Genomic DNA, 13,912 nt, shown 5'->3' with positions numbered 1-13,912 from the left:
AGGCTCCTCTGTCCATGCGATTTTTCAGGAGATAATACTGGAGTAGAGCACCATTTCCTTCTCCAGGGGTCTTCCCAATCCAGGGATCAAATCAGAGTCTCTTGTGTCTCCTGCATTGGCAGGTGGATTCTTAACCTGCTGAGCCATGGGACGTAACCGCTCCTTCTTTAGTCTCCCTCCCCTCAACCATCCCACCCCTCTAGGTCACCACAGAGCACAGAGCTGAGCTCCCTGTGTTATAGAACACATTCCCACTGCTGCTGCTGCTGCTGCTAAGTCGCTTCAGTCGTGTCCGACTCTGTGCGACCCCAGAGATGGCAGCCCACTAGGCTCCCCCGTCCCTGGGATTCTCCAGGCAAGAACACTGGAGTGGGTTGCCATTTCCTCCTCCAATGCATGAAAGTGAAAAGTGTAAGTGAAGTCGCTCAGTCGTGTCCAACCCTCAGCGACCCCATGGACTGCAGCCTTCCAGGCTCCTCCGTCCATGGCATTTGCCAGGCAAGAGTACTGGAGTGGGGTGGCATTGCCTTCCCACTAGCTAACTATTAAATATGTTATACATGGTAGTGTATACATGTTAATGCTACTTTCTCAATTCATTTTACCCTCTCCTCCCTCAGCTATATCCACAAGAAGGCTGTATGTTTTCTTTATGCAATTTTCTCTGTCCACTCTCTACTGTACATAATAAAAGATTACATTAAAAAAAGAAAAAATCTCACATAATAAACAAGCATGTTCAAATTTATTCCACAAATTCTAAAGCTGCACTTAAAAAAATCCCGTGATTCTCTATTGATTATGTGCTTAGAACATGTTTAAAAAGAGACAATTTTGCAAGCAAAGATGACGAAAATGGAAATCTAAGTTAAGAATGTGGCGTGCATAGTTCTTTAAGTTGCAAAATAGTAAAAAGAAGAGTGTGTGTGAGTGTGTGTGATCATTCTGGCAAAAGCCCCCAGTAGGAAAGAACAGTTAACTATTGTGCTGCATGTATTTCTAGTCTCAAGGCGATTTATTTATTTAAGGTGTTTTGTCTTGATCAGAAATATCACAGGGAGAATATTTGATGAGCCTGGTTTCCTGATGTACAGGGCAAGAGCTGTTAATATTAAGTACAAATGTAAAATCTGAGCGGCTTCATTTACTAAAAGAAGAACTCTTTATTTAAATCAATATATAAACAGCTTTGGGAATAGAAGTATAAATAGAAACAACATCTGTGGATGTAAATAAATAAATATGATGCTATGAATATTAATCAGGGCATTTCCAGGAGTAGCTGCAGAACATTCAGCCAGTTATTTTCCTTTCCTAGCTGTAAAATGGGAATATACAAGAGTATCAACTGTGAAAGGACATTTTGAGCATTCATTTAGATGATGCATTTCCGAATTCATGGTAGCTATTCTTTGAAAAACTTTCTGGTCATCCTGATACATGTTCCTAGAACAAAAGATGAGCTGCTGCTGCTAAGTCACTTTAGTCGTGTCCGACTCTATGTGACCCCATAGACGCCAGCCCACCAGGCTCCCCTGTCCCTGGGATTCTCCAGGCAAGAACACTGGAGTGGGTAAAGATGAGCTGGAGGGAAAATAAATTTCTACTCAGGAGGTAGATTCAGGGCTGTTAGATTAGTGCAACCAAGTTGTTCAGTCACTAAGTTGGGTCCAACTTTTTGCAACCTCATGGACTGCAGCATGCCAGGCTTCCCTGTCCTTCACTATCTCCCAGAGTTTGCTCAAATTCATGTGCACTGAGTCAGTGATACTATCTAACCATCTCTTCTTCTGCCACCTCCTTCTCCTTTTGCCTTCGATCTTTCCCAGCATCAGGGTCTTTTCCAGTGAGTTGGCTCTTCGCATCAGGTGGCCAAAATATTGGTGCTTCAGCTTCAGCATCAGTGCTTCCAATGAATATTCAGGGTTGATTTCTTTTAGGATTGACTGATTTCATCTCCTTGCAGTCCAAAAGACTCTTAAGAGTCTTCTCCAGCGCCACAATTCAAAAGTATCAGTTCTTCAGTGCTCAGCCTTCTTTATGGTCAACACTCACATGCATATGTGACTACTGGAAAAACCATAGCTTTGACTATACAGAACTTTGTCAGCAAAACGATTGCTCTGCTTTTTACTACACTGTCTAGAGTGCAGGTAAGAGAGTGATCCAGATGCAGGAGGTAAAAGAGACAAGACTTGATGTTCAAGTAAGTAGCATTGGGAGCCATGGATGCCGAGAATGATGTCAGGAGGAATCAGACTTGGGTTATGGGAGTGAATTTGATTATTTATAGATTAATCTATGAATAAATAGATTTATTACACTTGAGATACCTAAGTATTATTTAGAATATGATATTTGTGAAGCACTTGGGAAATGAGCACCAGTTCAGGAGAAAGGCTGAGGTGCATCATCAAATTTCAGTGCATGATGCAAACTCTAGGAGTGGAAGTGATCCTTACGGGTAGTCTCCAGAAGGAAGAAGCAGTGGAATGACCAAGAATGGGGTTCAGTGCAAACACATCTGAGGACAGGAGGAATGGGAAAGGAGCCAGATGGGCAGAAGGATAATCCAGAAATCAAAAAAAGGAAGAACTTTAAGAGGTGGATGGTCACAGAGTCAAAGCTCCTAGAGAATCCGACAGGATGAGAACCAAAGTTAAACACGGCATTTGCTCATTAGAAAGTCAATGGGGACCTTCAGAACATCCGGTTAACAAAACTCTAATTTGAAAAGATACCTACCTGCACCTCAATGTTCAAGGCAGCACCATGTACAGTAGCCATGACAGGGAAGCAACCTAAGTGTCCATCCACAGATGAATAAGAAACAAGATGTGGTACATATATACAAAGGAATACTACTCAGCCATAAAAATGAAATATTGCCATTTGCAGCAACATGGATGGTTCTAGAGATTATCATACTGAGTGATGTAAGTTAGAGAAAGAAAAGTACCATAGAATGTCACTTATATATGGAAACTAAAACATGACGGAAATGAACTTATTTACAAAACGAAACAGACTCACAGACATCTTAAACAAGCTATGGTTACCAAAGGGGAGTGGGAAAATAAATTAGGAGTTTGGGATGAGCAGATACAAACTACGATATAGAAAATAAACAAGTCCGTAGTGTATAGACAGGGAATGATATTCAATATCTTGTAATAAGCTATAATGAAAAAGAATATATTATATTCAGTATATACATATGTATGTATGTATATATACACACTGAATCATTTACTGCACATCAGAAACTAACACAACATTGTTAATCAACTGTACTTGAAGAAAAAATAATGTCCAGCAAGATCTCAAAAAAAAAAAAAAAGAAACCAACCCCACATCAATTTAATTAGAAGACACTAGGGATGGAAATCCGGAGAAGGCAATGGCACCCCACTCCAGTACTTTTGCTGCAGAATTCCATGGATGGAGGAGCCTGGTGGGCTACAGTCCATGGGGTCACTAAGGGTCGGACACAGCTGAGCGACTTCACTTTCACTTTTCACTTTCATGTATTGGAGAAGGAAATGGCAACCCACTCCAGTGTTCTTGCCTGGAGAATCCCAGGGACAGAGGAGCCTGGTGGGCTGCCGTCTATGGGGTCGCACAGAGTCGGAAACGACTGATGCGACTTAGCCACAGCAGCAGCAGGGATGGAAATCAGGCTAATTAAGGCTGATGAGTGAACAGAAGAACGGGCATTTGGGCTGCCCCAGGTGGAAGGTGGTACCAGCTTGAAGGGAAGCTGCAAGGACAGAAGAGTTTATTTAGCTCAGAGGTAGGTGGTGTGCCTGAAGAGAAGCGTGTGCTCAGAAATGATGAAGAAGAGACTAAACATAAGAGTATCAGTGGGGGGATAACACGGGGAAAAAATAGGTATTTTGTTTTTTTCCAAAGAAGAGATGGGTACCACTGGAGATGTCTCTATAACCAGAGGATGGGGAAGTAGAGGGACATTTTGGCTTGGTGATCTGTATTTTCCCTTCAAGGGAGAAAGCATAAATAATGGATTTTGTGAGTGGTGAATTTGTACAAATTGGGAGCAGCCACCCGGAAACACATAGAGAAACAGTGTGTTATCCGTCTTCAGGGTGAGCTATATGCCTTCTTTTTGAGAAGATGGGGGTGGGTATTTTGGCCCCCGGGGTCCTCCTGATTTCAGGAAATGCCTTTTACGAACTCTTTGGAGAAAACAGGATTAAAGAAAATGGGCTGGTGCTGCGAGGGCCTATTGCCCTAGGGTTTCAGTGCTTTATAGATGTAACTAAAAATTCCACTTCTGAAAATATGCCAACGCTAAACTCAGGAAAAGCAAAATGCATTTGTTGACAAAACTGATTGTGAGACACTTTAATTTGGAAAATATTTTGGAGTAGGGATTTCCTTTCTGGTCCCTTCAGAGGTAATAGAGACAGATCTGAGACATCTTCCCCCACGTTCTGGAACAAGGCTGAAATACTTTCATCATTAATTGGATTGTGGTTGGGTTAACAAAGAATGCATTTTGGTGCGTGCTCTGTGTGTGTGTGTGTGTGTGTGTGTGTGTGTGTTTCTCTCTTCTCTGTCTTTAGAAAAGGCATATGGCCCAACTTTATTATTCATTAGACATTTTGCTTCACCCATTAACTTTGCTCATAAAATCTTTCTAAGATTCTAAAAATGAGACAAACATGCATTCTCCACGCTCCCCTCCCCCATCTCCATTTTTTTCCATTCCAGAATCACAGCTTCCTTTCAGTTCAATCCTATTTGCACTGTCTTCCTCCTTCCTCAGAAAGCCTTTCTCAGTGATCAATAAAGAAATAGAGGCAAACAATAGAATGGGAAAGACTAGAGATCTCATAAAGAAAATTAGAGATACCAAGGAAAGATTTCACGCAAAGATGGGCTCGATAAAGGACAGAAATGGTAGGGACCTAACAGAAGCAGAAGATATTAAGAAGAGGTGGCAAGAATACACAGAACTATACAAAAAAGATTTTCATGACCCAGATAACCACGATGGTGAGATCACTCACCTAGAGCCAGACATCCTAGAATGTGAAATCAAGTGGGCCTTAGGGAGCATCACTACGAACAAAACTAGTGGAGGCAATGGAATTCCAGTTGAGCTGTTTCAAATCCTAAAAGATGATGCTGTGAAAGTGCTGTACTCAGTATGCCAGCAAATCTGGAAAACTCAGCAGTGGCCACAGGACTGCTAATGATCAGTTTTCATTTAAGTCCCAAAGAAAAGCAATGCCAAAGAATGCTCAAACTACTGCACAATTGCACTCATCTCACACACTAGCAAGGTAATGCTCAAAATTCTCCAGGCCAGGCTTCAACAGTATGTGAACTGTGAACTTCCAGATGTTCAAGCTGGATTTAGAAAAGGCAGAGGAAACAGAGATCAAATTGCCAACATCCACTGTATCATGGAAAAAACAAGAGAGTTCCAGAAAAACATCTACTTCTGCTTTAGTGACTATGCCAAAACCTTTGTGTGGATCACAACAAACTGTGGAAAATTCTTCAAGATATGGGAATACCAGACCACCTGATCCGTCTCCTGAGAAATCTGTATGCAGGTCAAGAAGCAACAGTTAGAACTGGACATGGAACAACAGACTGGTCCTAATAGGGAAAGGAGTACATCAAGGCTGTATATTGTCACTCTGCTTATTTAACTTATATGGGGAGTATATCATGTGAAATGCCAGGCTGGATGAAGCACAAGCTGGAATCTAGATTGCTGGGAGAAATAGAAATAACCTCAGATAAGCAGATGACACCACCCTTACGGCAGAAAGTGAAGAAGAACTAAAGAGCCTCTTGATGAAAGTGAAAGAGGAGAGTGAAAAAGTTGCCTTAAAACTCAGCATTCAGAAAACGAAGTTTGTAGCATCTGGTCCCATCATTTGATGGCAAATAGATGGGGAAACAGTGGAAACAGTGGCAGAATTTATTTTGGGGGGCTCCAAAATCACTGCAGATGTGACTGCAGCCATGAAATTAAAAGGCACTTACTCCTTGGAAGAAAAGTTATGACCAACCTAGACAGCATATTAAAAGCAGAGACATTACTTTGCCAACAAAGGTCCGTCTAGTCAAGGCTATGGTTTTTCCAGTAGTCATGTATGGATGTGAGAGTTGGACTTCAAAGAAAGCTGAGGGCCTAAGAATTGATGGTTTTGAACTGTGGTGTTGGGGAAGACTCTTGAGAGTCCCTTGGACTACAACGAGATCCAGCCAGTCCATCCTAAACTAAATCAGTCCTGAATATTCATTGAAAGGACTGATGCTGAACGTGAAACTCCAATACTCTGGCCAGCTGATGAGAAGTACTGTCTCATTTCAAGAGACCCTGATGCTGGGAAAGATTGAAGGTGGGACAAGAAGGGGACGACAGAGGATGAGATGGTTGGATGGCATCACTGAGTCAATGGATATGAGCTTGAGTAAACTCTGGGAACTGGTGATGGACAGGGAGGCCTGGTGTGCTGCAGTCCATGAGGTTGCAAAGAGTGGGACACGACTGAGTGACTGAAATGAACTGAACCTCTTTTGGGCACTGCATATCTTTGCAGCTCTGGTGTCTAGAAAAGGGGATGGCGTTCCAGTTCAGTTCAGTTCAGTCGCTCAGTCGTGTCAGGCTCTTTGCGACCCCATGAATTGCACCATGCCAGGCCTTCCTGTTCATCACCATCTCCCGGAGTTCACTCAAACTCATGTCCATCGAGTTGGTGATGCCATCCAGCCATCTCATCCTCTGTCATCCCCTTTTCCTCCTGCCCCCAATCCCTCCCAGAATCAGAGTCTTTTCCAATGAGTCAACTCTTCGCATGAGGTGGCCAAAGTACTGTCAACTCAGCCTATAGATTTTAGCATTTAACTGCTTCTAGGCAGGGCCAACCACTCCAGTATTCCTGCCTGGAGATTCCCATGGACAGAAGAACCTGGAGGGCCACAGTCCATAGGGTCACACAGAGTCAGACACGACTGAAGTGATTTAGTGTGCACGCTCAGGAAAGTACAAAAAAGCATCAAGAGAGGGTAAAAGATGGGTGAGATGAGAAATAGTTGGGTCTCCCACTTCAAATATGAGAAAGAAGGTTCAAAGAGGACCATCCTCTAGTTTGGGCTGTTTTCTGCTAGATAAGCAGGTGGGTCTAAAGTCCAGAGACAGTCACCTACCAGGTTCTGGGGGAATCTAAACAGGGCAGGTGGGGGAGATGGCAGAAACAAAATCATGAAGGAGATGAGCTTTTTCAATTCAGAGCAAGCAGAAAAGCACCATTCAGACAGCTAACACCTATAAGATATCTTATTAAAAATAAAATCTTCCTGTAAGAATGCAAAAGCATGGGTCTCCTTCCCACCAAACCTGCAGACTGTTTAGGATCTCAGCGCTCTTCCAGTCCATGCTGTGGTTTGGCCATATTTTATATTTCATCTGCACTAAATAATCCTTGTGTGTATAGAATTTCTGCCCCAAGTTATTCCAAGGAAAATCTAGAGATCAGACTGAACGAAGTGGCTTAATAAAAGTTTCTCATCCCAACCCATTCTCACCCTGATGCCTTTATTTCTAATCCCCAGTAGTAAGTCCTCTGAGCAGACTGCTGCACATTTCCAGAAACTTCCTATGCATAGGCTGCTGCTGCTGCTAAGTCACTTCAGTTGTGTCCGACTCTGTGCAACCCCATGGACTGCAGCCCACCAGACTCCCCCGCCCCTGGGATTCTCCAGGCAAGAACACTGGAGTGGGTTGCCATTTCCTTCTCCAATGCATAGGCTAGAACATATACAATATGGATATTCTTCCCTTTTAAAAAATTGAAGTATAGTTGATTTATGGGCTTTCCTGGTGGCTCAGCGGTAAAGAATCTGCCTGCAATGCAGGAGCCACAGGAGACACGGGTTAGATCCTTCGGTCAGGAAGATCCCCTGGAAGAGGGCATGGCAGCCCACTCCAGTATTCTTGCCTGGAGAATCCCATGAAGAGTGGAGCTTGGCGGCTATACTTTATGGGGTCATGAAGAGTTAGATGCAGCTGAAGTGACTTAGCAGGCAGGCAGGCATAGTTGATTTACAATGTTGTGTTAATTTCTGCTGTATAGCAAAGTGACTCAGTTATACATATATATATTATTTTTAATATGCTTTTCATTATGATTTATTGTAGGATATTGAATATAGTTCTCTGTGATATACAGTGGATATCCTTTCTTTAGAAGCACAAAATGGAATCATACATATATCTCACTGCCACCCACATATATCTGAACAATCTATCTTGGCCATTTTTTCTGTTAGTAACAGATCTACTTCATTTTCGTGAACATGTTTTCACCGGCTGTATGTCAAGGGGCTTCTCTTTGTTGGACATTACTTATTTCGGATGGGAACAAAAACTCACTTCAAGGCAATCCACTTAAAACTAAGCCCCACAAGTTATGCAGTACAGCCAAAAAAAAAAAAAAAAAAAAACCCAAACAAAACAAATCCCTAGATTTTAGAGTTAATAGGGAAAAATTTGAAAAATAAAACCACGATCTGTTAAAATAGGTTTATTCTCTAACAAAACATCAGCAATAATTGCACTTATGCAGGAATACTTAGAGGAAACACATTAAGAGTCACTTGTTTGGGCAGAAGTTTTCTCACGGAATTTTACATTAGCATGAGTTAAAATGTTTCACTTGGTGTTGATTTGTCCAGCGGGATCTTTAAAAGGATCTTTTTTACAGAGATATTTAGAGTCTCATCTCTCTCCCCAAGGGATTCTCAGGATTCTCTGTGGTTGACGTTGTTATCTTTTGAGTCACTCATCATGCTAGCATCTGGGTCCTTTTTCTCTTCTTCAGCAAGACCTGTTGTAAGCTCACCAAGGCACTCTGTAGGAATCAAATGGCATCACTTACACTAACTTCATGAAACCCTGTGTCTTTTGCATGGTTTTTCCCTTCACTTTCAATGAACTTGCATGGCATTTGCATTGTAGCATAGATATTTTAAACAAAGATAGAAACTTGATGTCATGAGTAAGGATGGAGTCTAGCATCACATGGGGTCAGATGCTGGAGGAGGAATTCCTTTAATAAGGGGTTGGTTTGCCAGCGAATATTTTCCTCTTATGAGGATGTTCACTTTGGAATTCTGGGGTTTCAGATATTTAAAAAACATGGATCTCAGTACCCGAACAAGTTTCCTAGTCCTAAACTAGTGGACATTTAGGATATTTCTAGATACTTGCACTTATAAATAAACATTTTTGTCCTTATATCTTTGTAACTTAGGGCAACCTTATCCAAAGCATTACATCCTAATTCTGGAAATGCGAGGGTTAGATCAAAAGACACATGCATTAAAAATTTTGGTAGATATCATCAAATTACTGGACAGCATTCAGACACCACCCCATCAACCTTATATCATAGCACATTTTTCTCACATTATCAACTGCACCCATGTATTACCAGTCTTAAATTTTGTAAGACTCAGAGGTTAAGAAAATGATTTTTATTGTTTTGAACTTCTTATATTTAAAAAATTTAATCATTTCAAATGTTCTAGTCCTGTCTATATGGTCTAGAAGGTATAAATGTCACATTCTGTGCAAAAGAGCTGATTTTTGGCTAGATACAGCACTCAGAAGAAAATTTAAATTATAAAGTTTTATCTGTATATGTACCATATATTGTGACTTTTTCCCTATTATCAATACTAAGCTTGACTAATCCACACCCAAGAAACAGGCAACACTTTTGCTTATACCCTGTATACTAACCTCTCTTGCCCACTCACAGACTCCCCTCCTGCCATTCCCCGCTCTCTCTCCTGATTCATTCATCTTTCCCGTTCTTCCTAATCTCTACCATCAGCCTACAGGTGCTGTTATCCAATCTTAAAAAAATAAAAATAAAGCTCCGTGGACCCAATACTCCCCTGTAGCTATGGCCCCATTTCTTGCTTCCTCCTTTCTTCAAAGCTCCTAGAAATGATCGTCCCCATTGGCTGTCTCCAATTTCCTGCTTTATTCACTCTGAAGCCTTCACCCTACATGCCTACTGGACATCCACATGAAGATGTCAAGGAGCTAGTTGGATATACACGTCTGGGGTTTAAGCCAGAGGCTGATGAGATTCACTTGGGAGTCATCATCAAAGAGATGGCCATGAGCACCATGAGAACAGATGGGACCACCCAGAGAGCAGGGTCTAGGCTCTGTGAACTCTCATGTTTACTATCCAGGGGAAGAGGAGCCCAGCCAAGTACACTGAGAGAGCAGCTGGTGAGGTGGGAGGGGAAAGCAGTGTGGTTTCCTGGAGGCCAAGGAAAAATCAAGTTTAAGGAGAAGTAAGTTCTGACCCGGGTCACATACCAACAAGAGATCAAGAAGAGTGAAGCCTCAGCCATTGCTTTAGTGTGTAGAGGTCCTTAGGGACCTTGATGGAGTGTCTCGGAGTGCCCTAGTGCCAGAAGTTTCCAACTTCTGGCATCCAGAATATAAAAGAGTAAATCTGCATTGTTTTGATTACCACTGGGACTGCAGAAATTTATTACAGCAGCAAGGGGAAACTCATACCTATGATATCAATGTGCCATGAAAGAAGGGCTTGTCTGAGTCCTCTGCAGCTGGTAAAAAATACCATGTAGATATTACTATAGCTATAAATGCAGATAATGAGATAATTTTTATCAGTTGCAGAGGACTCAGTCATATCCTAACTCTGTCTATTCATCTATCTGTCTATTCTCCCATCCATCCATCCATCTATAAGTCACCTATCTGTCCATCCATCCATCAATCATCTATCTATTCGTCTCTCCATCTATCAGTCAACTATCTATCTCTCCATCCATCCATCCATCAATCATCTATCTGTCCATTCATCAGTTGATTATCCATCTGTCAGTCAATCTTCCATCTGTCCATCTGTCTATCCACTTATCTGTCATCTATCTGTAAATCTTTCCCTCCATCATTCCAGCCATCAATCATCTGTCTAACTGAAGTGACACAGAATCCAACACTGCTCACTTTCACTGCCACCCACTGGTCCAGACTCCCTTTATCTCTCACCTGAATTATTATAACAGGTTCCTAACTGGTTTCACTGCTTCTGCTCTTACCGACTCCCTCAGTTTATTGTCCACATTGAGGCCAGAATGACCCAATAAAAAAACAGAATCACTGCCTGTCACTCCTCCCCTCGGGAATTTCCCACCTCACTTGGAGTAAAAGCCAAAGTCGCTAGGGATCTCTGAGGTCATCGGTGGTCCTGCTCCTCTAACCTCTTCGACTTCCTCTCCTGCTGCTGGCCACTTTGCTTGTCCTGCTCCAGTCTCCACACAGCAAACCATGTTTGCCCTCCCTCAGGGCCTAGCCCTTGCTGTCCCCTCAGCCTGGGATGCTCTTCTCTCTGATAGTCACCTGGCTTGTTTCCCTACCCTCCTTAAACTCTCTGCCCAAATGCATTAGATCCCTTCTGAAATCACTGTCCAAAGTTCCAGCCTGTAACCCCAACACTCTCTATCTTCCTCCGTTGCTTTATTCTTTCCATAACCTTGTCACTATCTAACACCCTGTATCTATTGACTATTGATCTTATTTAATGTCAGTGTCCACCCACCAGATTCGTTCAGGAAGACAGCCTTTTTCGGTGCATCTCATTCACTGCTGGGTTCTCAGTGTTGGCACACAGTAGGTGCAGAGTAAATATTTTTTGAGTGAATTGGGTGGATGAAATTGTAATTTATAAACTGGGTTTATAAACAAAGTATTTGACACGATAATAGATTAGAAGTTTCTTTTTTTAGGATAAAAAATGAGATGATGCATCCAATGGACTTTTGAGAGCTTAGCACCCTAGTGTGCTGAAAAATCAAATAAAGAAATGTCCTGTGCTTTTTCGTACGTTCTTCTTTTAATGTAGCATCAAGAATACAGTTATTTGGGGAAGCTGGAAAATTCAAACACTTTGATCATGATCCATTCATTGATTTTTCAAGAAGACCTTTAGGTGGGATTTTGACTGTGTTTGATGTACCTGATTAGAAAGCAAAGGCTCCCTCACCTAAATTTGTTTTAAAAGCCCAGTTCTCTGTGTGGATGCTCGCAGGGGTGTATCCTGCAGACTTCAATTGGTTCATCCAAGGATCAGGTTTTGTTCAATGAGAAGGAAACAGCATCCCCTGGATTTTGAGAGCACGTAAGTTCAACACTTCTGGGTTTGATATGAACAAACATACATGCCCACTCACACATATGCTGTCTTCAGCTCACTCCCATTTCTTGGCTAACATAACTTTAGAGCCAGCCCTCTCCAATCTTGAGGGTGGAAGGTGTCTTCCTCCATCCTGACTTAGAACTGTTCCTAGCTGGGGCATAGTCTGGGTAACTTTTGGCAGGATCCTACATTTTTCACTGTAGATTGATGTGGTCATGGAGTAAAGACCCCAGCTTTGAAGACAGCAGTGCTCCAAGTAGTCTACAAGGGCATCCTGCACAAAGATGGATTTTATTTATGAGATAAACCTACTCCTCCCAGCAGCAAGTGGGAGGAGAAGCCTTCACGATGGGCCACTGAAAATCTGGTACCTACTACTTACACATAATCCAGCACCATCATCTTAACTTCAGCTACTCCATGCACTATTACACAAGTAAATACTCTGTCCAATAATACACTCCAACTCAGACACAGATAAGATATTTCCAAGTTATGGCATTTCTCAGAAGACTCTCCTTTCACAAGGAGATCTCTTCCATGGTCCAATTCCTAATTCCACAGAGTAATTCCATAGGGGTGACTTCTAATTTATCTTGAACCTTTATAGAAAAAACAAGCAGAGTCCATGATGTTTGCTTCAAGGACCTGGGCACCATGCAAATGAAAACCCTTCAATATTCCCAATGAATCTAAATCCTTTCTGGAGTGTTTTTTGACTTTCAGGTGTGAATTTGCATTCTCTGCCCTTGTGAATGATTTGATTGCTCATTTTAAGAGCATATCACAAAATCTATTTTCTTAAAGTACAGAATTCTCCAAAATTAAATTCTTTCATAAGAGCCATGAGTATTGCGCAATACTGATAAATTTAATTTAAGTAATAGTAGCTAATCATGATGGAATATTTAGTGTTTATCACACACTGTTCTAAGAGCTTTACACATATTATTTCATTTAATTTTCAAGTGACAGCTGAGAGTCAATTATTATTTTTATTCCCAACCTAACAGATTAAGGAAATAAAAGTTCAGAGAGTATAAATAACATGCATAAGGTCATATGTTAAAAAGTACTGAAGACATTGTTTTTTTTTTTAATGCATGCTGCTGCTGCTGCTAAGTCTCTTCAGTCGTGTCCGACTCTGTGCGACCCCGTAGACACATAGTCATATTTAAAAGAAACTGGAAAAAAAAATCACCATTTAGTACTACAATAATAATTGTTTCAGATAAGAATCACCAACTGATGCTAAAATTAGTGGATGAAAGTTTGGTGAAAAACCGCTTTATTTACATAGTTTCAAAGTATCCTCCTCATAAGATATTTATTACTTACAAAGGGAAAAATAGTAACTTTTCAGTAGAGAAAACTGGTCAACCTCACCTTAAAGTTGCATTATTCATTCATCCAGCATTTACTCCCTGCCTCAGAGGACATAAAGCTGAATAAAACACTGTCCTTGACTCAAAAGTCACTGAGAGTAACAATCAATCATCTCTACATTTCTTCTGCTGCAAAGGATGTTTGAGGTCAAGCCAACTTTCATTACTTGTTGAAAAGATTAAAAGAGTAGGTGTGAAGGGTGGGGGCCAATGCTTGTAGAATGAGGTTGCATAGTGAACGTGTTGTGTGTCTCTACTCCCACCAGGCACAAGTTGGAACCTGGAGAAAAAATCCAG

The 13,912-nt window shown here is 41.5% G+C and overlaps 1 long non-coding RNA gene across 1 annotated transcript; it reads right to left on the bottom strand.

Moving 5' to 3' along the window:
* Positions 1-8,552: 8,552 nt before the first annotated feature.
* Positions 8,553-11,447, bottom strand: LOC129629913 (uncharacterized). Its single transcript, XR_008703377.1, has 2 exons — positions 11,229-11,447; positions 8,553-8,894 (listed from the first exon to the last, which is right to left on the bottom strand). It is a non-coding gene; the product is annotated as an uncharacterized LOC129629913 (long non-coding RNA).
* Positions 11,448-13,912: the final 2,465 nt, after the last annotated feature.

This window comes from Bubalus kerabau, chromosome 16, assembly GCF_029407905.1.
Source record: "Bubalus kerabau isolate K-KA32 ecotype Philippines breed swamp buffalo chromosome 16, PCC_UOA_SB_1v2, whole genome shotgun sequence".
Taxonomy (NCBI): domain Eukaryota; kingdom Metazoa; phylum Chordata; class Mammalia; order Artiodactyla; family Bovidae; genus Bubalus; species Bubalus kerabau.
The sequence above is the reverse complement of the archived record's forward strand: the minus strand, read 5'-3'. Positions and strand labels throughout refer to the sequence as shown.